Source organism: Eurypyga helias, unplaced genomic scaffold, assembly GCF_000690775.1.
Source record: "Eurypyga helias isolate BGI_N326 unplaced genomic scaffold, ASM69077v1 scaffold567, whole genome shotgun sequence".
Classification (NCBI taxonomy): Eukaryota; Metazoa; Chordata; class Aves; order Eurypygiformes; family Eurypygidae; genus Eurypyga; species Eurypyga helias.
Window position 1 is genome coordinate 75,835 of NW_010260900.1, and position 25,024 is coordinate 100,858.

Sequence of the window (25,024 nt, forward strand, 5' to 3'; positions counted from 1 at the left end):
ACAACAAAGAAACATAGTGCTGTCTGCAGACTGAAAGAGGTTGGGAACCTGTGGACTGCTTCCAACCACCCTTCCCAGAATAAATGCAAAGATGTGAGGTAGGGTCTGAAATACATTTTTTCTAAACTGCATGCAAAAAGAAAGCGATGCAGCGCATCCCTTCCTTTTCTAGCCGCAAAGCTGCCAACACAGGGCCTGTGCAACCAACAGTTGTTTTAAACTAGACATAGATTCCAGAAAGGACAGGAAAAGCAAAGCACAGCACTGGGGACTTGCAGTGAAATAGCGCCGTTTGCCCCATTTCACAGGTGGAAAAAAAAAAGGTAGGAAGCAGGTACCATAGCACAAGGACGTGAGTGAAGCTGGTTGTGAGCAATCCCCGAGAACCCTCTAGGCCACAAGATGAGTGTAATAAAGGGTTGCCCAGCCATCCATCGCAGGTGCACTAAAACAGAGCACAGAACAACGACATATTTTTTTTTAAATGCTGTAGGGACATTTCTATATGGGTGTTTATGTACATGTACGTATATTTTTATACTGAGTGGAAAACAAGTGGAGAAATTCTTCTGGTTTCACATAAATTGGCTGAGAACATCAGGAGCCCAGAGAATTAAGACACCAAGGCTGGTCAATGACGCAGCACAAGTCTTCATAAACAAGCAGTTGCAGAAATGGAAATAAAGTTATATACTCTCTCTACATACCAAGAAGCAGCAGGGTTGGTAAGACCATGTCTTTGGCTTCATCTGCAAAGCAGTGTCTGGTGCAGGACCTTTTTGTTTTGCAGTTACCCTCACTGGAGCGAGTCCAGAGGAGGCCACGAAGATGCTCCGAGGGCTGGAGCCCCTCTGCTATGGGGACAGGCTGGGAGAGTTGGGGGTATTCAGCCTGGAGAAGAGAAGGCTCCAGGGAGACCTTAGAGCCCCTTCCAGTGCCTGGGGGGGCTCCAAGGAAGCTGGGGGGGGACTTTTTACAAGGGCCTGTAGTGACAGGACAAGGGGTAACGGGTTTAAATTGAAAGTGGGGAGGTTTAGATTGGATATCAGGAAGGAATTCTTCCCGGAGAGGGTGGGGAGGCCCTGGGACAGGTTGCCCAGAGAAGCTGTGGATGCCCCATCCCTGGAAGTGTCCAAGGCCAGGCTGGATGAGGCTTGGAGCAACCTGGTCTAGTGGAAGGTGTCCCTGCCCGTGGCAGGGGGTGGGGCTGGGTGGGCTTCAAGGTCCCTTCCCACCCAAACCAGTCTGGGATTCTGTGTACAATAAGACACAGTTGTTGGGGGATACAGATACTACTCCAGAGTTATGACTTTCTAATCACCTTTTTACAAGACTTGAATGGAAGGATGCTGCTAGTGACAAAAACTACAAAATTTTTGATTTATCAAGCAGAATTATTCAGCAAATCAACAGCCACTGACCAAACTCCCTTCAATGTGACTGTCTGATGTTCAGTGAAATACAGTGCCCATCTTAAAGCAAATGCTTCAAGGCTGAGGCTAAAATGTATTAGCAGTCACAATAATATCACAAACACAGACAGCATGTTTATCTCAAAAGAATCTCTCAAAAGGTCCCTGACCTCTCCTGGAGACACTCAACTGCACAAAGGCTCCGTGAGACTCATGCTCCTCCCATGACAGCTCAAGCACTTGACACCACATCTGCCCCTTCATTTCTTCACCGTGACACCTTCAAACCCATGTCAGTGTTGGCAAAGGTTTTGGTCCTCTGAGCTGATCTAAGAAAGGTTCTTCCGTTGAGAGTTCATTTCAAACTCCCGAAGCAGGACAGTTCTGGGTATTTCTGAATCACACTGCAGTGCCAAATGGAACGGCAGTATCACTGAGCAACGAGAGGCCATTACCCCAGCAGTGCTAACGAAGACCGATCAGGGAAAATGAGTTACCACGGTTCCCTAGCAACTTCTCACAGCTGCAGATAAAATCATTTTCTGGACATCACAGAAATTGTGGATACTTAGCTCTCTTATGTGGGAATTCGCTCATCTGTTGCCTATAAGCAGCCCCCTCAAGGAGGTAACACAGGAGCAATTGACAGCAAGCTGCACCATTACGTTAACTTCTCCAACAACTTCCACAAAGACCCATGGATCCATATGTGCGGCGTTTGTCCTTCATCCAATGACACGGATGTCAGATGTTCAAAGAACAGCATCAGAGAGACAGAAAACCAGCATATACAACCTCTGCTGCAAAAGTCCTGAGCCTGCAAACCCTTTTTCATAAAGGTGTTTTCCTCAATCACGGGAGCAATTGGGCTGATTCCTGATGACTTTACCTACAGTTTACAGAATGAGCTCTACAGTAAACAAAACATCAAGTGTGTGCATAAACAAAGGGTTCAGATTCTTTAATGGAGAGAAAAAAGCCCGCTACACTCCAAAGAGTTGCTATGGGGATAAAATAGATATTCACTAAGCAATTCAAATAGGAATTTTTGCTATGTACGTAAAATCTCAGGCTGTACACTGGACATCCATGCTGACGTATCTAACCACCTTCCTGTCATCTGCACGAGTGGCTACCAAAGCAACATTTGCTAAATAACAGCGAGGAGTTCTGCTGCCGGCAAACCCTCATAGCTCTGAGAAGCCACTGATGCAGACGGGAGTACAATTAACACAAAAATGACACTGCCCAAAATGACTGTGTGTCCTTAATGCAGGGTAGATGCAGCACTGTCTGCATCCAGCTGCAGCAGTTAACCCCAGCACGTGTCAGAGCACCGCTGCAGTTATGATTTAATACTGCAAGAGCCACAGAAAAGGGCTGGGCTGATCTGAGCAGGCAGAAGCAGAGATCACTTGGAATTACACAAAAGCCTCCCTGTCGATTGCTCTCCAAGACAGAGCTATTTTTCAGGAACACAAAGGCAGCTGGTAATCCTCACCACATAGAGATCCTGAAAAACTAATAATTGCACCTCGTCTCAGCCTCACATTTCATGCATTTCCTTGGACTGTTTGATTCTATTTGCGCATTTCAATATAAGAAAGATGAGAAGGAGTTAGAGACTTCACGGCACACAGTCATTCTGGCAATCCCACTGAGGAACCCAACTGTGTGAGAACCCCCAGTGTCCACCTATGGGTTAAACGTCACAAAACAGAATACGGGAGCTTAAAACATGGACTGAGCAAGAATTATAGTGCACATACATTTTTGATTTATATTAAAACCTGGTAGTTTTAGACACCAGGTTTAATGTGTCACAATTTTTGGAAGTGGATTGGTCTTTTGAAAATAGAGCTTTAAAGAAGTTTTAGTGAGCTGACATACAGAACTCTTACTTGTGGCAATGACTGACATTTTTTACTTCTGCAGCAAAATCCCAGTACCAGTCAGTCAAAAACATTAATGCTCTAAATCATTTGCCACTTTTTAAAATTCTCCAAGGCAGGAGTGACCCCTGGCAGCTGTGAATTGTTTTTCTTTCTGAAAGGAAAAGGGTTGCCTCCCTGGCTACCAGCGGGGAGGACAAAATCTGCTGAGAAGTATCGGCTGTTGTATTAGGCAAACAAAACATCAACCCCCTGGATAAAACGGATAGCTGATGAAGTGCTGTGAGGGATGGAATACACGGAGGCTGAACGTGTAGAACCCATGGCAGAGAGAGAAACATTGCAAAAAGGGAAGCTAGGAAAATAACTTTGGGTTTCTCAGACATGGACTTACCCTCATTCTTCAAACCACAAGAAATGTGAGCTATAGTTTCAGGAATCCCCATGCTCCTATTAGACAGTAAGGATTTTATAACACAGCATAACACAGCCATTCAGCGCAGGAAACCCAGATGGTCGTAGTAAGAAGGAAATTAATAGTCTGCCGCAGGATTAAGGCATCGCTCAGCCTCAGTAAAATCCCAGCGCCTATTTGCTTAGCTTCACCACCGATCAATTAACTCCTGTGCTCTTGCCGGGCGGACGTGCGCTCACAAACTCAAACCTATTCGGGGTGGTTGACAGTTTTAGTAGAGTTGTGGACAAAATTAGCATTCAAAAAAGCCCCTGGGTTTCAGCCACATGCAGCGCTCGACTCCCAGTCATGCACTGAAACAGGGCTGGGTCCGGAGACCAGATGGGTGCTGCCACGCACTCCAGGTACATCCCTGATCCGGCCCCCGATCTGACCCCAGGGAGTGTGTGTCCGCAGACCAAACACATTTGGTGTGCCCAAACCCAAGCCACTTGCCTCTCTGGCAACTACTAAAAAACCACTATTTTTGTGTTCTTGCCTGCTCAGAAATTTGCAAGCCTCGTTCCCATTTTTAACCCTAACGAGCTCTCCATAGCATCTCTGTTCCACAGTTGTAATTTGTCTCTCTTTTCTGGTATTTTTCTTTTAGCATTCACCCAATAAAAATATGATATTTACTTATAATCAAGGAACACCTCTGCCCATGAATTTCTTTCTGATGCCTTCAGAAATTTCGGCTGTTGCCTTGACACAAACTGGAGCTGCTTCAAAACTCTGCTAGCTTGCAATGAGAAATCAGCCCCCTTGCAACCTAAGCTCCAGGACTGGAAGAAGAGAAGGCGGGTTTTGCTCAAGAGCTCAGCATTGTAAAGCTGCCCTCGCTGCTGCTAGAAAACTGCCCGTTGATTCCACTGCCCACGGAGGCCCTTTCCAGCTCCTTGCACAGGAGGCTGGTGGAACAGCAACGTATCACAGGACTGTATTGAATCACGTGGCTTTGCTCAGCCAGATATATTTGGAAGTCAAGGGTTGTAATACACATATTTGCTCCTGTTTTGCACAATAAATTATTTATTATATCTGTTTCTCATTCCTAGACAGGTTGTTACAAGCATGTGAAATGATTTATTCAAGGTTGGGAACACGCAGCAGCCAGAATAGATCTCATTTTCATCAGTTGTTTTGAGAAATCTGCAAAAATTTGGAATAATTTTTTATTGACATTCTCAAACACAGATGCGTATAACAGATCTTATAAATCTCCCATGGGAACAGGAGACATTATTCACTTTTTAAACCCTGGGAGCTACCAGGTCTACCAGCTTTCCGAAGGTACTAAAGCTTCCCAGAATTCACTCACTCAAATAAAATTTGGCACTTTGACATGCTTTTGCCTAGCTACTTCTGCCCCTTCGGCTCACCTGCTGAAATGTCATTCCTGCAGTTCCCTTTTCAGGAAAAGGTTTCTAGCAAGTCTGGATCTTCAGAGCTACAGGATTGTTTTTATGGCCTTTACAGTTTTTGCAGGTCTTCACTGAATGGGGTCCTACAACTGTTGGCTCTGTGACGGTCAGAGTAGTCAGGCTTGTAGCTGCGCAGCCCCCTTCCCTGCTGACATTAAAAAATCAGAAAGCATCCGTACAGCCAACCACTCCCAACTACGCAGTCTGCACCCGAACATGTGCCTTCCCCATAACACAATCTCAGGAGCTTCTGAACACCATGGGAACACAGCATCATCAGCAATCACCAGGATCTAGGCTACAAAAGATCCTGCGTGGATTACCAGGAAAAAGCCAGCTGCAAGCTCTCTTTTCCCCAAACTCATCATGGTGCACCCTAGGTGAGGAAACCTGACTTGAAAGTAGCAGCATTGCTGGCTTAGCACAAGGTGGTTAAGACCTTGGGCAGTTAAAGATGCAAACAGATCTTGAGGGGAATTCATTTACAAATACTCAAGTAAATTACGCATTAAACTGCTTTGGGATGTCATGCACAGCCCTAATTATACTAGATTATAAAACCAGGCAAGGATGGGTAGCAAAAGAAAACACTGCAGAGCAAGGAGTGCTTGGGGAATATGCCAAACCACATTCCGTCCTACTGGAAGTGAAGCTACAGCCCAGTGTTGCCAATCTGTGAAACGTCAGTGCTGGAGCAGGAAGGCATCTCTCGGATACACCACTCATTGTGCCAGCACTGCAAGCAACACTGGTCCCTCAGCACTCTCAGGCTTTGAAAGCTGGTGCTCAGGTTTCAGCCAAACCCGTGAGTTCCTCCAGGCAGGGGAAGCCCTGACGCTTTTCAGTAGGTTGGGACCTCACCCCACAGCTGCTGTCCTCCACCCTTCTTGCACCAGCTTGCTGTGGGGCCAGACCTGATGTGAACACATGAACCACCCAAGCTGAGCACAAGGAGGAAAAAAGAGACTCGGTTACAAAATTCTAGGTGGGAACAGACCCAGCTCTGCCCAGTGCAAGACCCACTCATGCCTTGCCCCAAACCTACACGGAGACTAATGCAGCACCCAGGCACAGGGCTGCTTTGGGAAGAAGTCTTCACTTGCAACGCATCCCTGAGCCCCACTTTCTGCACGCCGTAACTCCACCCTTGTTCTTGGGACCACAACCCTTGGAGAAAGCACTTCATTATTCAAGCTCACTTTGGAAGAATACATGCAACCAGTAACAGCAGCTTATGGGTTCACATCTGAGCGCTGCTGAAAGGCTGCAGCCCACGGAAGTAAAAAAAAGCCTGTCAGAAAACGGTGGCACCGCAATGGCACTCTTAATGGACACACATGTTCTATTTCATAGACTATGCTGTTGTATTTACTCCCAGCTCCAGCCCAAGCCACTACAATCAATTGTTCCAAATGGCTTCAAGAGCAGGACTCCTGCCCCGTGCAGTTAGGGAACCAGAGCTTACTTCTAGCCCTAGTCTGTCTGCTTGTTGCTGTTCTCAACTTCTTCTGTCTTGTACCGGCATTATCAATTTCTTCTAAATGATTTTTCTTGTTTTATATGTCGCTTCTTTTGTGTACAAGCTTGGGGGCTTGTGAGGGTCTGAAACAGATGGCTGCATCCTTTCTGCACCAACCAGAAAGTGCTGTCCGCTCTTTCAATGGTTTGGCCTGTCTGGCACATGCAGTATAAGCCCCTCACTGTTGCTACACAAGTGCCCAGACTGGGGAATTAACATGGTTATGTACTCAAAGCAGTGTATTCCAACGCACTGGCAGGGTACTGAAAACAGCCGGGTATGTTTCATCTCTTTGGTTTCACTGTAAGAGCAGACGAAGCGACACAGGAATCCCACACTGGCCGGCACCAAGACATGCCAGTGTGAGAAACACACCGATTCCCGAGAACAACTGTCTAAGAGAGCAGACAAACAATGGATGATGACCGGGCTTACCATGCCCATTAGGTTAAGTATTCTTGAAAGTACATTCATCTGGTGTCACATTTGCATTCTGATGGCAAATGAGAGAAACTGAAGATTAAATCTATTGGTTCCCTTAGAGGGCAAACAGAGCAAAAGACTCTATTAAACCACAAAAGGAGAAAAAATTCCGAGCTATTCCCCACGTATGGTCTGACCTATTTTCAAAACCTGCGAGTGTGTTTTAATATACCAAACAGGGAGGCTGTAAGACATCCTGGTACTGCATAAAAGGAAAATAATCAACTCTCCTGTTGACTTGGCACTGAGCAATTTAACCACACATTTCTTGCTTCAGCTCACCTGACTGAAAAACAGAGTCAGGGATTTCTGGAAAAGACTCTGGGATGTAGAGATAAATTCTCTTATAGATGCAAAAGTCCTTTTTATCAATTGTTATAAAGTTTATTTTGGTTTAGCATTTATTTCAGTTTTAAACAATACAAGGCACCTGATAATCCCCTACTGTTCCTTTCTAGTTTTTCCAAAGCTTGCCAACACACCGAGCAGTGTATTCCTTGGTCCCACAAGACCGTTTTCTCGTTTGACCACCGATGGCCTCAAAGTTTCTTGTCAGCAGCTTTGCGAATGAACTATACGATCCATACACACACAGGCTTGGTTTCCAGTGGCACGCAGATCCATCAGGAGACATCGCTGACACTGGTTTCAAAGTTACTGGTACCTGACTTTCATAGGGTATTGCAGTCACCGACGGAAACAAATGCCCCATCTGTAACAAGCTTGTGACACAAATGAATTACCAAATCCTCTTCCTCATCACAGAGATGTCCATCACCCTTGGGCTGTGACGGTGCCGATGATGCATGAATGGGCACACGCTGCGTTTAAGCAGATTCCTTCCAGCTTGAGCAAAATGCCTCACCGGAGCAGGTAGGTTTTGTTCAGCTAAGCTGTCTTTCCAGGCTCCGGCAATGCCGGTTCAGCTTCTCAAAAAAGACAGATGTACCACAAATGAAGCTGAGAAGTTTGTAAAAGATTTTGCAAATGCTGCCTTAAGAAACAAAGGTACAGTCAGCCGCACAGTGCCTCTCATGAACGAGAGGTATGGAAATCTGCTTGTACCCAGTAAGGGTCTGTCTTACAAGACCACAGCAACATAGGCCAAGTGCTACCTCTTACAATCCTTTCCTAAGAAAACAGTAGGGAAAAATGCAAATGAACACTGAGCCTGTTCAGGAGCAGTTATTCCAAACAAAGCCTGCTAACACCAGGTAGATGAGAGTGCCCATCTGGTCCGAAACCAGAAAAAAACCCCGAATGCAACCAGAGAGGGCACAAAATATCAGGAAGGATTATTCCCATGCTCAAACACACTCATTCAAGTTCAAAGGCCGAAGTGAAAGACTGTCTGCTAGACAACAACTCCATACATTGCTTACAGCTTTGAGTAGTCACGAAACACACCTTCCACTGTGTTCAGAGGCAGTTTTGAAATAAATCCTAGAGGAATTCTGACACTGGGTGTGAGTAAACAGCTGTTGAAAATTCAGTCTATTCAAAACGGCCAGTACTCCTCCACTGCTAATAGCAACAAGCATCAGCTGCCTGTGCAACTCTACACACTCTTGACAGGTTTTCAGGGTGTGCAGCTGAAACACCTGCACAGCCAGCCACTTTACAATGCTGGACATCGTCGTGGTTTAATCCCAGTCAATAGCTAAGCACCACACAGCCACTTGCTCACTCCCCCCCTCCTCCAGAAAGATAGAGGAGAGAACCAGAGGAAAAAAGTAAGAAAACTCATGGGTTGAGGTAAGAACAGCTTAATAATTGAAAATAAATGAAATAATGATAGTAATACTACCTTTACTACTATGATACATACTATGATGAAAACAGACTAATAATACATACCAAAAAGGCAAACAGCAATGAGGGAAAAAAAAAAAAAAAAAAAAAGAAGTGGTACAACTGCTCACCACTCACCAATCCCCAGCCCTGAGCAGAGAGAGCAAGCACCCAGCTGGCTACCCCCAGCCTATATACTGAGCATGACATTTGATGGCATGAAATACTCCCTTGGTCAGTTTGGACCAGCTGTCCTGGCTGTGTCCCCTCCCAGCACCTTGTAGAGGAGAGGCTGGGAACATGGGGCAGTATGAGAAACTGAAAAAGTCCTTGGCTTAATGTAAACATTGCTTGGCAACAATGACAAACTTTGGTACGTTGTCAATATTCTCCGCAGCACAAATCCAAGACACAGCCTCATAGTAGCAACTGTGAAGAAAATTCACTATCCCACCCAAAACCAGCACAGATATGGACAATATCAGGTGCCAGTGCTGCTAGCTGCAGGCCCTGGAAATAACGTTCTTTTCACATGCAGGACTTACACCAAAGTAACACGGCTCTATCGTAACAGCACCTGACGTGCAACACAAGGGTTTCTCTTGGAGATACCTGTAAGTCTGTTGTTCTTTGTTGTAACTGCATAACAGACCAATGCCATAACTGGAACAAACCAGCACTGGTTCATCAACACCACAGCAGTGGCAGCCTCTGCTCTGGCCCCATCTCTCAGCCAGCCTGGCTCAGAGACTACAAAGCTCAGTTCAGCCTTCCCATACTTCCCGTTCTCTGTCTGTCAATAAGAATGGTGACAGTGATTGTTCTATAGAGGTGCATCAGCGTCTCTAAATGAAAACACTGTATCAGAGCTTGTTGTTCCAGTTATGGTTGAACTGGGCCAATTCCCAGCAGGTATGTTTTGAGTTTTTTTGGGGGTTTGGTCTTTGGTTTCTTGTTGTTTGGTTTGTTGCGGTCTTTTTAAATCAAATGGATAAATAATAACATACAGTAAAAAAAGAACACCTTAAGAACACCGTAAGCAGAACCTAGTGAAGGAGGATGAGACCAGCTGTAAGTAGGCTGCTGTCCTACGTGAAGCTTCCATTTCATTATTATTTATCCAAGAAGCACTTAGTCCCACATTCAAAGTGCCTAAGAATACTCAGTACAAAAGCTTTGGTAACTCACTCCTCTTGAAATCATTCTGAGCCACTAGAGTCATAATTACACTGTCATAATGAAGAGGAAAAAAACTCTTCTAACAACTAAATTCTTGTTGTAAAGTGCATTCTGAAAGCGGTAATTCCCTCTGAAGTAGGCATTACCATGTCTTACTGCCCACGTCAGTTCATTATGGTGCCTCTGCTATCCCAGTGGAGCCTTCGCGTAGTAAATGAATGTTTTGGGATGATATTGCCAACTCGGGACTTATTACTTAATTGAATATGGCAACATTTAGGCCATTAGCATACATTTAGAAGTGCCTTATTTCACAGACGTTAATTTATCTTGGGGGATGCCCTTCTTTCTTCCCTCCTCCCTTTCCTCTTTCAATTCTTTCCCTGCAGCCAACTCATGTTCAGGCAGCTCCTAGGCCATCCATTTGCAAGCCTGTGGTGAACAGTTTATATTTAAAAACATTACTGAACTGACATTTGGAGTCTATTTTCAAGAAAACCTGCACAAAGAAGCTCTTCCTCTATCTTCCCCTCCCTCCCAGATGAAAAGTATCACCAATTTGAGATGATTAAGTCTAAACTTGTTCAGGTAAATAATGAGATTTTTCAGGTATTCTGAATTGTTTTATCCACCTAATTATTACAAGATTTCAAAGCCATGCATAAAGGATTTCTCCATAGATATCTGGCTTAGAGAATTCTGAGCGATAGCTAATACATCCCCTCTATTGGAAGGGTCAAGAAGCCACCACACTACGATGAACAGAATTCCCCTTATTCTATCATTACTAACATATATTGGAAAATTACAGTAAATCCCTGAAACTTGCCAACAGGTACAGGATCCTCTGGATCCTAAAGTATCTCCCTGTCAGGACAGATGTGTGAAGTCCTGGGCTTGGTTTCTTTATCACGTTTCAGAGGTGGAACACCTGCACAGTCAGAAGCTGCTAGTAGCCCTGCTCTCCGTTTGGCACGCAGCACATCAGAACTGCTGAGCATCCACAAAACCCCAAAACGCCACGGATCGCCAGAGATGTGTCTGCTACAACGCAGCAAGAGTTCTTAGAGGTTTCTAGCATCACAGGCCATTTCAACTGTCTCATCGGCTTACAGCTCAGAGTGCAAAACTCTGACCATTCCGTAGGCAACTTTCCAAGAAGCGCCAGAAAGTTCTCGGGTCAGTCTTCCCACACTAACTCCATGCCTTCACCCGAATGGCACCCACTGACCCAAGAGCACCCAAAGACCCAATGCCTTCCCCTGTACAGCACCCAAAAACCCGGCGCCTTCCCCCGAACGGCACCCACCAACTCAGTGCCTTCCCCTGAACAGCACCCACCAACCCAGTGCCTTCCCCTGCACAGCGCTCAACAACCCTGTGCCTTTCCCCGAATGGCATCAACAGCCCAACGCCACCCACTGACCCAGCACCTTCCCCCAGACGGCACCCACCGACACAGTGCCTTCCCCTGAACAGGCCCCACCAACCCAGCACCTTCCCCTGAATAGCACCCACCAACCCAGTGCCTTCCCCCAAACAGCACCCCGTAGCCCAGCTTGCTGCGGAGGTTGAGCATCCTGGCCTTGTCCCTTCCCTCTTCCTCCCCTCCAGCTCACTTTGGCCCTCCGGAACATCTCCCCTGTAGCGCCGACTCTGGCACTTGTCTGAGTGCTTAAACACTTGGAAAAAGGGCTGCTCCCTGCCTCCCCAGCACCTGTGTTAGATAGAAATAACGCCGGAGGAGAGGCGGCATTATCCAGGAAGGCGTTTTAGCCAGAAGAAGGATACAGGAAAGACGCAAATACAAGGGCTGCTTTTGCTGAAACTGTTACAAGTTTTTATTGTTCCTTCCAGCAGCTTTGATGTCCATTCTCTTCACTGCAGCTCCTTTCTCTCGCAGCAATGCACATACCTATGAGCTCCCCGCCCTATTTAAAACATTTCTCTGAACTACAGTGCTAATCTGGAAAATTGACTTTCCCTTCTGGGTTTGAATCTGGCCACAAACAATCCCTTCAGCTGGTGGCGACGGACATTTATTTTTCTTTCAGGTTTTAGACTGCTCCAGCCTACGGACTGGCAAAGCAATTACTGTCTCCACAGAAGTGAGATCACAAGCATATTTTAGAAATGGTATTTTAACATAGAATTTTTATTTTATGCTGATAAATCAAAGCCCATTGGCATTTCTACTTGCAGAGGCAAAAAAAAGGCTTCATAAAGGAATTCTACAAGTTCAAGAACTAGAGACAAGCAATCCCTTCAATAAAATAACCAAAAAGGCAAGAAAGGAAAACCCCACCAGAGGATTTAACCCATTTTCAGTATGGGTTAGCTTTAGCAATGATACTCAAATAGGTCATTCCTCAAAAAGACAATCCTTAAACCCAAATATTTCAGAGCTTTTAGGTATTAGATCTAAAAGATTTGTGAAGAGACATGGTTTTGATCAGCCCTTACAAAGCATGTTGCATCGAGTTCACATGGTTGAGAACAGAATGGGAAGACCACAACCTAAATAATAGGAAAATAAAGTTTCCCTGCAATACTTAGGCACAGACATCTATTCTCCTTACATCGGATAAATGCCCAATCACACAGATGAGACACAGAGAACCACTGAAGCAGCTACATAACATTCTGTGAGCCAGATCCTCTGGCTCCATCCCAACAGACCACAGCACCTTGCCCAGGCTGAGGCCTGCCCAGCACAGCTCGTATGGTACAAAATCCACTGCATCGAAGAATCCACATCAGAAGAATTGCCCCTTTGTTTCTGAAGAACATGAAAATGTGAAAGTCTTTACACAAAGAACATTTAACAAAAAATAACTAATGCAAAAAACCCAACCAAACAAAAGACCATACCCACAACTGAGGTTTGACCCAGGTTCCAAATAGGTCAGCTTCCATCCAAACCCTATACTGACAGTACTCAGGGCTATTACACACGTACCCATAAACATATCAGTAATGAAGCTTCTAAAGATCTCTGGGAGCATTTATGCTGTACTAAGGGTTCAAGAGCATTACCTTTAGTTTGGGCAGTGATGCTGCATGCCTTGTCTTGGGGGTGCAGTTTTTAATATCCTAAAGGCAATGCTGCCTGTGCTGGAATCATAATGGCCTTTCCAACCTGAAAGATTCTAAGACCACAAAGTCAATTGTTACTCCAGCACAGCGAAGGCCATCACTAACCCACGTCCCTGAGCACCTCGTACTCAGCTCTTAAAACCCTCCCAGGGTGGTGACTCTCCGCTCCCTGGGCAGCCCCTTCCAGTGCCTGACAACCATTTCTGGGAAGGAATTTCCCTACTATCCAACATAAACCTCCCCTGGCACAACTTGAGGCCGTTTCCACTTGTTCCATCACTTGTCATCTGGGAGAAGAGACCAACCCCTCCTCTCTGCACCCCCTTTCAGGGAGTTGTGTAAGGAGCTATAAGGTCTCCCCTGAGTCTCCTCTTCTCCAGGCTGAACACCCCCAACCCCCTCAGCTGCTCCCCACAGGAACTGTTCTCCAGACCCTTTCCCAGCTCCGTTCCCTTCTCCGCACACGCTCCAGCCCCTCCGGGTCTCTCGCTGTGAGGGGCCCAAACTGACCCCAGGATTCAAGGTGCAGCCTCCCCAGTGCCCAGCACAGGGGGACGATCCCTGCCCTGGTCCTGCTGGCCACACTGTCCCTGATGCTGGCCAGGATGCCGGTTGCCCTTTTGGCCACACACTGGCTCATATCCAACTGCTGTTGATCAACTCCCCCCAAGTCCTTTTCCGCCAAGCAGCTTTCCAGCCCCTCGTCCCCACGCCTGGAGCGCAGCAGACAACAGTTGTGTTAGCTGCCAGCATTGAGTTTCATAATTTTAAATAAACCCTTAGAGATTTAGATCAGCTTCAGTCTACTATAGTACACTTTCGATCAATTCTTTTGTGCAATGGAGTATCTACCGTAGGCTCCTGATATTTGCAAGGGAGCCAGCGTAGGCATTGCAGCTCCACTTTCCTACACTCTCATAGGATTTCCATGCCATGGGAAGTGGGTGTTAATGTGGCAGCCAAAAAAAAAAAAACCACCATGGGAGGAAACACACTGCGGTGCAATGGGTTAGGAAAAGCCACTGAAATGTAAACAGGATAGAGAGGAGCCAAGCAAGTATACCGTGAGAGATGAGTTAATGAGTCAGAGTGGGTTCACTGCAGGCTTCAGGATACGACGCTGTGAAGTGAAATAGTACTTAGGACTGTAAAGGTGATGGCAGGATGGGCTCTGTGCTTTGACAATGTGTGAACTCACAGAAGGAGAACGGAGCAAGCAGGTTGGCACTGCTCTCCTGCAGAGCAGCTCTTCGGCTGCACTAGCGATGGGAATAAGGTAAGGGCCTCGGAGGGTACAGGGGAACCACGTGACAACAAAATGGCAAGAGGGGGTTTTCATATGAAACATTAGCTTTCTTATTACGTAAGGCTTTGCTGAATGCGGAAAAGTAAAAACAAAAGCTGTTGACAAGTACAAGGAAGAGGAATGAACACATTCATTGCAACTGCCAGACCTGGCAGAGGGCTTCCCAACAGACCAAGAATTTTGTAACTCGCAGGCACCGTGCGACTTCCCGTAGAGGCTGTGGCACAACAGACCTAGAAAGGCGCATTGGGTTCTGCACAGGCCTCAGCTTTAGAAACAGGCCTCCCACGCACACATGACCTGCCCACTGAGAAGCCTTTGAGCTTCCTCAAGGGGCAGGTTTCCCTGCCCCACAACAGCAGCGTGACACTGGTTTCCTCTCAAGGGAACAGGCGGCAGATTGGCAGTGACCCAGCATGGGTGCTGTCCCTGACCCCAGGCTCAGAGGAGACGTCAGTGTGAGATACACAATCCCTTGGTCTGGGTAGCACAACGGGAAATCCTTGCACAGATCGGCCAGCATTAGGGAGTGTGCACAACAGCACTTGCTTGCTGCGTTACCTCACAACAATGTTTGATGCTTCTTTATCTGTGTTAACACATCTTCAGTCACGCTGTTCCCACTACGATGCCCTCAACCAAACTATTCTTCCCGCTGGCTTCACTTTATCAATCAGGTGGGGATTTAAGTACATCACAGTGACATCTCCCACTATTCGGTGGAAGTGTGATGGATGACAGGAGCAGCACCTGCAAACAAGGCGTCTCACACCCTGTCAGTGCCAATCACACTTCCCATCCGTCTTCCATTTATCTGGCACAGACCCGACAGCCACCTTTCATATTGTTTCATTTCTTAGAGAGGAGCCTTGGGTGTTTTTTCCATTGAGAACTGAGAAGTTCTACAGGAAGGAAATAAAACGCAAAGACCTTGATTCCAGAAATCTAACTTGTAGTATCCCAAATCTCCCCAGCCCTAAAAAACCCCAAACAAAATAAACCAAAACCACCCCAAACCAACCGACCAACCAACCGTATTTCCCAGCTATAACCAAGTTAAGCTGATTTCTGCTGATGTTTTTCATCTCCCCAAGTTAATGAGAGTTCTACTGAAAAATAGTTTTCCCTAACTAAATCTCCCAGTGTCTCCATAATGCAGCAGGAAAACGAATTCTGAAGTAAAGGCTCAGCAATGCTGTAGCGCACTCCCAAACAGCGCAGCTATGGAACACAAAATACGCTCTCCATATGCACGTCAGTCTAAATTACATTTTCTGTTGTCATGGAGGTTTTATGGTTGCATGATGTGGACATCCCTTTCCCTCAGGCTTGCCGATGTCAAGATGGTTGACTGCAAACCTTGTCAGGCAGGTTCTCCTCTGCCCTCCTGGGATAAAAGCAGAACTTTGGTGTTAAAAAACCAACGTGTTATTGCACACAAAGTAACAGCTGACTCCTGGGATGGACCGAATGGCTCAAGTCCCACTGATTCCTCCGTCAGGAAAGCCCCCAGAAATAGCTGGAACACTTAGATGGACTAAACGGGTTTCACTGGCAGCTGAAGTTTATGCTGAACTCAAGGATCAAGCCATGAGGGAGGGCTACCCACGCCACATTCACAGCAGCAAACCAGAAAACGCAACATCCAGAGTGAACAATACTGACCTTGCATTGCTGCCCCCAAAGGACACCCCCCGGCTCCTGCCCACTGACGTTCGAGCCGTCATGCTGAAACCTCCCCTGTTGCAAAAGGCTGTTCAAGGCCCACGAGGCATTTGTGCATTATTAACCACACAGATTCCTTTGGAACAGGTCTGGGAAAAGGGCAGAGAAGAGTCCAAACACAGATCTTGTGGCTGGAGCACTCAATGGAATGGTGCAGAAAAACCCCCGCTGCTGTTGTTAGCCATAGCTTAGGATAAAGGACGGGGAGCATGGACTAATGTGGAATTACATTTTATATTCTTCCCACCTGAAACGAAGGGTCAGTGGAGCAACCTCCATCTGTGGCCTAGATGGGAAACTTGAGTTTCAGTGCCTGGTTTCTTCTGAAGGAGAAAAAACAATCCTAGGAAATTAAAGCTTCAATCTCAAAGAGCTCCTGATACTGTAACAATTCTTTGTTATCAAGTGATTAGGAGAGGAACAGTGGGCAAACAGACCCCTTTCATCAGGACAAGCAAAATAAAGCTATGCAGTCTTTAACTGCAGGGCTGGAGCAGTGACAGTGCAGTACACCCACACGTCTACAGGAAGCACATCCGTAAGCAGCAGCACTGAGACTGCCCAGTGCAAATCCGTTATCCTGGTCCGTGTTAGCAGAACACCAATGTACTGACCACATCGCTTCATGTTTACTGATGGCCCAGCTGACTGCACTTGCTCCTTGCAAAGGCTGGGAGTCTGCACCTAGTGCCAGCAGGGCAGCAGGCCTTGGGGTGGGACTGCAGCTCGCAGGTGCTACTGCGATGCAATCAGCCATAATGATAAATCAGCCATAAGGACCGCTCACGTGAGGAATGGTTTGCATGATCTGTGTCTCAGTTTTTTGACACCTCCTTGGTCAACGTGACTTTGATTCTCAAGGCAGAGGTTCTTAACTGGAATAATTTTACAGAAATAACTATTTTCTTCTTAATATAATCTGCCAGTGCAACAGGAGGTAGGAGTGCCCTAGAAGCCAACAGGTTTACATACTTGTCTTCCTACTGCACCTGACAATTCTGGCACCATTAGCACGTCACTTAGAAATGCAGGAAAGCTATTTCGCTATCTAAAGAATAAGGAAAGTTATATATGCTTGACTAGCTCATCAACAGGCTATGAAAATTAATTCATACTTGTACAGTGTGCTGACCACAGCAGAAAAAAGATTTTAAAAAGTATTAGTTTGAGGAGGAAGCCTTTAGCAGTCAGCAGCACAGGGGTGATTTCACCCCAGCACCACTTCAGAAAGGCCATCACTGTACAGCCTTAGATAAGGAAATAACGTTTATCACAATGAAATAATAAAGCCACAAGACTGTCACCATCTCCAGTGCCAGTACGTAACTCCCACTTATCTCAATACGTCACGTTTCTAGTTTATGCCACTGAATACAGCGTGATTGAAGCGTCAGCTCAGGAACCCCACTGTGAGGGATTCACCTTGTTACACACCACCTTTGCAACACGGGCAAACCAAGCGACAGGGCCTGGAAACCGCCAGGACATGGTAAAACCTCACGGTCCTGGAAAATAGCGTCAGGCATTGTCGCCTCTCCCGAACAGTCACTCTGCCTCTAGTCCGTGTAAAACCAGGCTCAGATGGCTGTACCTTGTATCCTCTTTTCCCTCTGAAGCATCAGGCAAGTTCTAAGTTTCCAGATTTCCTTAGCTCCAGGAGCTGTCCTTTGGTCATACGTAACACTTCACCAAAGACATTTTACCAAGCTTTGGCGAGGGAGAGAGGCAAGAAGCGGTGAGAAAGATCAGATCTCCTGACGTTACCTTAAATGGATTTTTTAACGCCTTCTAAGAATCAGTCATGTTCAGTCACTCACTTAAGATACGTGTATTCCAGAACTCACTAGAATTCACCTTGGGGGGGAAGACTCAGTTATGTATGTCATGGAGAAGAGGAGATTTTAGGAGTTATTTAAACAAGAGTGTGGAGGAGATGGTAAGTGACAGAACAAACTAGAGCTATAGAAGAAGGAAGCAAAAAAAGCACATTAAGATGCTTTTCAATCTGGCAGAAAAGGTACAAATTCTGGGTTGGGAAACCATGAAACAGCTTGTTACAGAGGTTGGCATGGCTGGTAACCTCCCAATCACCACTTACTTCCTGATTGCTTCTACTACTGAAATATGATTGAGTTCAGCACTAAGAGTAAAATTTGATCTGGCTCAGCACTAGAAGAGCACACAAGCAATTTGATGTCAGTCTCATTCAAATTTTCTTGCCGCATAAATGGCATGCTAATGATCTTGTCTCTGCTCCCCTCGTGTATTTATGCAGCCTCTCTCATGTTTGCTGGATCGTTATTGATCGACTTAATGTGACAAATAAGAGAAGTTCATGTAACCTAAACTCTAGAGGCCATTTCAGAAAAAATTTCCCCATTATTAACGAGCACTGCTTATTCACTACCACAATTTCACACTAGTCACTGTATTACCACAATTATCATCAGAAAGACGATATTCGAAGTACCATAGACAGACCACAAACCCTCTCAACGGTTTATAAAAATGGTACCTACACATCTCCCATTCTCCAGTTTGGGTTTACAAATGCAGAAAACACAGACACAGTTGATATGAAACCACAGTTCACATTTCTCACCATATCAGTTTTACAAGTTTCAGTACAACCTTCTGCCATTTCCCAAGAATAATGCTATTTTATACTTCTTACTTCTTTCCTCCAGAAACCTGGTGATAGAGTTCGACAGTGAAACCCAGAACTATTATATAGGTAAGGCTAGTGTAGACCAACTTAACACTCTAAAACCAGGACATTTCTCCCTGCTAGTGAAGCTGAACCGGATTTCCTCCAAACGAAGAGATTTTCCAATACCTACTCACTCAGCAGCAACAGCTACAGCAAATATTTAAGGCCACTGTGCTACCAACATGAAAAACAAAGGCAGGATCCGTTAACTGGAAAACCATTCCTCATCTCTTCGACTTAAGGGTTCACTCTCCTCCACAAGTTTTAATGTCCACCAAGGAAATTCACACACCAAAAGGAAGTTCCTACAAAATGTTAAATAATTCAGCATTGTTCCAATTCATTGCATTTGAGAAGCATATCCCATCAACAAAGAGAATTCCAACCAATAAGCAAATGAAACCGTATTACAGGAGCAAGCTGGCAGATGAACCGGGGGGTTGGTGGATTAGAACTGCCCTTTGCTGTTATTGGATATCTCCTAACAAAGATCTCAAAAGAGGTCATTTGTCTCAGAAGGAGCACATTTTATCAAGATAGATATTACTAATTTCATCTAAGCAAATGAGGAAAGCGAAGACCAAGAATTCATTCCTCAAAGCCAGTGGCTGAACATATTTTTATCCCAAATTTCCTTTGGCTGCAGCTGGGACACCCAAAGGTTCTCCTTTCTGCCAGTCCACCATGCAGCAGCTCACCACTGGCCCCATTCACCACGTAGGGCACAGTCGGCGACTCCTCAGAAAGTTAATTTCAGAACTCAGCATCTCCATAAAACATCCAGTGACTTTCAGGATATAACTTGGAAATATTTTAAAGATCAGATGTACAGATCTACACAGATCAAGTCCGTAGGAAATAGCAGAGAGGCATGTCTACTTCAAGGCCCATGTTTTGGTAGGTGCCACTTGGAACACAGCGCCAACCGCCCTGAGGAGCCTGCTCTACCTTGCAAGCAATTAGGACACTTCTACAGCCTTTATTTCTGGGCAAACGGACAGAGTCCTGGCCATCTATTCACTTGAATTTAGATAACTAAATTCTGCTTAAGTGTCATTTTGGAGCATCAAGGGTTTTTTTAGATCAGTCTTAGACTTCCATGTCAGTATGAAAAGTCCACAACAGACAAAAATAGCAAAACTCATCTCCCAGCTTTCAGCCACTGCTGTCAATCACTAGCTTTTCTCTCTTCCTTTGGAGTTTATTCCACCACTCTAGCAACATCTCTGGAATGCATTAGGTCACCTACATAAAGGAAAAACCAGAGCTAAGCAGATAGAGAAAATCAGTTAATTGTGCTATTTACTTTTATTTCTCTATGTACATTTGCATGGAAAAGGAGAATAGGATGAAGGCACAGGACATTCAATCACTTATTTTATAAAGGCATTTAATACTGCTTCACTGGGAAGATATAATTGCTCATTCCTTGCATGTCATCTTCAAATGATTATTGATATTAGCAGTGATAAAATGGATTTGGAGAGGTTAAGTGACTTGGCCAAGACCATAGAGGAAGCAATTGTGCAAATTAAGCTGAGAAATCAATTTCCTGAGGCTCAGTGTTTCTGTCCAAGCTCACAGCAGTATTCCATATTTAGCCATCATTTCCATTTTCCCTCCTTCCTTCCTTCCCGTAACTCTCACACCCATACAGAGTCAAGACAAATATTTTTAATTTCTCCAGTTCATTAAAAAAACCAAACGGCAGCCTTAGCCCTCATGGTCCCACCCTTCCACAAAATCAAAACCCATCCATCAGTTCCACATCCACTGCACCACACAGCAATACAAGAAAACAAAGTCCCTTTTGCCATACATTTTCATATTTAGCAGCTTCTAGAAGGTTCCCCTTTGAGAGAATTTCCTGTTGGAAAGGGGCTAAAGTTTACAGTAAACAATTGTTTGGAAACAAAAAACATTCAGTAGCAACCAGCAATTTTTGACTTGTGGTTGTTCTGCATGGCTGTTTCTTCTTTTTTGACCTATATATCCTATATTTTCCATCTGTTCAAGCCATGATTTCCAGTCCACTGGAGCAAAAGCAATGGTAAAAGCATTTTGCCAGCAGCCCTTGGCCTCACTCGATGAATACAGTTCCAAGTCTTGCTGCTACTCAAGGCAGAATGTCTAAAAATAAGGAACTCCATCAAATAAAAATTAATGTTTATCATAAGGGGAGGAAAAAAAAAAAACCACCACTTTCCTTTATCAGAGAGGAGATCAGGATGGTAAGAGACCAGACAGCTTCAGCACACACAGGCTTTATGGATGCTTTCAGTAGAGGAGCAGAAACCGTAAAGCCCAATTCCATTCCAGTCCATCCCCTTTGGTCCCCAGGAGTGGCACCACTGCCACACTCTGGGGCACAGCATGGAGGTAGCCACTATCCCCAGCACTGAAGGGGAAAGAAGGAGGAGGTGGATTAAGCGCATCAGTTAAGGTCACCCTGGAAGCTTAGGGATTATCGGGTACCGGATCGGTATCTGCAAGGAATTCGGTGTCTTCAGTACAGGAGAACGGCCGGCAGTGCCCGCCATGTAGGCCGCTGTTAGCTTAGCCGGGTGCAGTAGGTATCCACAGAATCTGTTGGTGCTCTTTGCAAATGAAGGGTCTAACAAGGTTAAAAAAACATCCTGGAGATTCCCTTCCCACCCCTGGAACACCAAAGCTGGAAACAGCCAGGAGTTTCAGAGCTAAACCTCGCTTCGGAAGGCGCCTGTCACAAAGCAGCCTGGCAAAACGAGGGGCCTGGGAATTCGTACTTCACAGCCCTTGGAAGCAACCTGAAACCACAGTGGGTTTTACTGCACAACCCTGCGTTTGCCCCGTGAAGTATATACTGCATCACAGGTATGGGGTTCTGCATTTAGAAATACAAAAACTGGCCATCAGTTGGTGAAAATCCACGCACTTTACAGGAAAAAGGGATCTTTTGGAAAATACAGGGACCTTCCACGTAACAGCTGGGGCCAGAGACTACTCTTCCTCTTCCCAAACTACAAAACTTCCCAAAATAGACTCAATATTACTGTCTGAGTGGACAAAGTCTGGTACCCTTGCCTATGTATTATGATCAATCATTTTATTGATTTTTACACAAATTGCTGATTTCTGCTCTTTTTTGCCCCATCTCAACTGAGAGGATGGAGGACTTTTCACATGTCTGCTCTTGCCCTCATATTTACACCTTCTAGCAGGACAAAGTTTATTTCAATCTACCTTGACCCAATGTCTGTAACTCTACAAACCATGAGTTTAGAGACTTAAAGCTCAACCAGGTGACAGAAGAGGTCTCGGATGGCTTTTACACAGCACCAGCTGGAGCGTCTGTTCTGAACTCCGAGCTGGCACCATGTCACAAATGCCATCTTTTGTTTTCTTACCGTGTCAGAAGAGAACCTATATAGCATAATTATAGCATGTTTTGGGTTGGAACGGAGCTTTCAAGATCATTCAGTTACGGATAACGGATATATGAGACCGACAGGTAAGATTTCCAGTCCTGAATTAGGGCCTTCATTCACTCAAAGGCTACTTCAATATCTAATCACTTAGATTCAAGGGACATTTACTCCTAAAGAGAGCAGGCCACGGCACCGGCATTAGCATCTTGTCTGACACCGGGATTTTAGAAGATCCCAACAAAGAAGAGTATTTGCCCTAAAGCATTTAATCAAGCTCAATTTTTGCTCTTACCTGGTAGTTGCTTTTTCCCTTCCAGCAGAAGAGAGATGTAAATTAGCAACCACCAAAAACTGAACTTGCGATGTACGTGTCAGGGAGGGATGAATGCAGAACACAGATACTGCAATTCTGACCAAGAAAACAACCCCGCAAAACCTTAGACGTGCTCCAGCTAGATCAGAGACAGAGGTGCTTTAGAAGCACAGTAGAACGGGTATCGTAGCTGCTCTGGTGCTGCAACAGCTGAGAGTCTGAAAGCCAGTTACTGTTAGGAAAAGCAGGTCAAGAGAAATCAAAACTCATGGCAGGGACATGAGTAACAGCAGGCTAGTAGACATTTATGTTCTTAAAGGTAACAGCCAAATGATGTTTTGAAGAAAATACCTCATTTTTCATAATGAACTCGTGTTTGCTACCTATATATAGCCTTTTCTATAAACTTTAGATCACTAAATAAGTAACCAATATTCTAACACAGCTTCCTTTTTGTTCCAGAATATTAATTTTAGAAGCATTCATTTAGCAGTTCAGGGATTCAGTTTTCATCCTAGTTTAAACAAAGCAAGATTTTGGAAAATTTTATAAACCTACACAGAACATAATTATCATGGTTATAATTAGCTCTACTTTTAATTGATCACAGCTCATGGAAATAGAGCTGCTTTCAAGTCAGATTTCTACGAGCCTGTACATACTGAGCAGAAACAGCAAAAGGTTTTTACCTTAATTCTCACCTAGATAGAAAACATTTATATTTAAACCAGTTTTCATATATACTAGGAGTTTTCCACGCATGTCTGAAGTAATAGTCGTTAGCATCAAGAAAAAAGGAAAGGCATCCCTGAACGCTTACTACGATGGACTCAGATTGTCTATCTTGGAATCAGTCACTCAGGAAAAAACTTAAATCTTTGGAAGATTGACTCAGAATGAGAACCTGGTGTGGGAAGGAGAGTGGGCTGCCTGCTGGTGTTCATCCTCTGCCAGATGAAGCGGAAATAACTGTCCTTAGGTCAGCAACCACGTGCTGTGGTTGTTCAGTTTATGTATCACACACCTGCAAAGCAAAAATGACCCAATTTTATGGCCAACCACTTTCCCCAGAAATTCCACACAAGTCTCCTTGGAGGAAGGAGGATAATTAAGGAAAAAACAACATTAAATAAAGGAGAATTACCAGTTTGAGCCCTTACTACTTAGGTCAGTGGAGTCAAATCTGACTTTCTCCTTACTCCATCACCAGGTATCCTATACATCCAGGTTCATTTTACTGACTGAGCCCAGAAGCGCATCTAGGTGACTTCAGCCAGAGATTTTTGGAGTCTGAGGTGTGTAACCACCAGAGAAAGGAGAGTGTATTTTGTCTCGAGTCAGAATAGGATATGATTTTGTAAGGAAGGCACCAAGCACCTCTAGTGCTCAGCACAACTGCTGACCATGGTGCACGTGTGACCTTTGTAAGAGCGGGGACCTCACTGCTCCCTCTTTTGATGCACTTCCTCTTCTAGAGGCACATTTTGTCAGCCTCTGACAACATTGGTCATTTCTAGGAGACACACCCAAGACAGGCCAGTCAGTGTCACAAACCAGAGTACGACGTTTACCTCCAGTTCTCAAAGAGCTGATGTGAGTCATCGATAAGGGATAAAAGAATAACATCAGCTCTACACCCACCAGCCTTCCACATGTCCGACACAACCCTAGTTAAGGCGCTGGAACAGAGCAGCAAACTGGACACGGAATACACACCTGCTCTCAGGCTGCCAGAGCTCAGCCCAATAGCCTTCATTGATCTACCTTGTATGACATTGGTGGTTATAGCAAGCTTCCCACTGTAATATCCCAATGCTTGGAAAGCAGCCAAGTAAATCAATGCAGCACTTGATAGCACATTCAAAAAACAACCACCCCCCGTGGGTATTTTTCATTTTCATAAATGGTTTCAGTATATCCATAATACTTCGGAATCTCAAACATTCTATAAAACAGAACCAGGCTCACAACAAGGTGGGGGGGAGATGTTTAAGCATATAAATCCTACCTAGATGCCTAATTCTTGCTCACTTCCTTTAAATACCATTGCAGATCTGAGCTTTACTAAACTTAACATGAGTTCAATGAGAGATTAAGAGCACCGCAATCTCCTGCTCAGGAATCTCCTATTAGCACATAGATAGGTCCCAGCTCTACTATTCAAATGTTTATAACAAGTTCTCAAAGGACAACTTCAAGAAAAGGCCTTTCTCACTCAGCTTACATCTCTGACAATTCATACAATATTAGTCTAAACAACAGGAACAACGCTGAGTCAGCCAACCACAACACAACCGCAGCAGAGCAGCGGTT

At 45.1% G+C, this 25,024-nt stretch overlaps 1 protein-coding gene across 1 annotated transcript in view; it reads right to left on the reverse strand.

The window, feature by feature from the left end:
• LOC104512253 (transmembrane protein 132D-like) overlaps window positions 1–25,024 on the reverse strand; it is a gene marked incomplete at both ends in the record, with an annotated part of 116,412 nt that overhangs the window by 53,318 nt on the left and 38,070 nt on the right.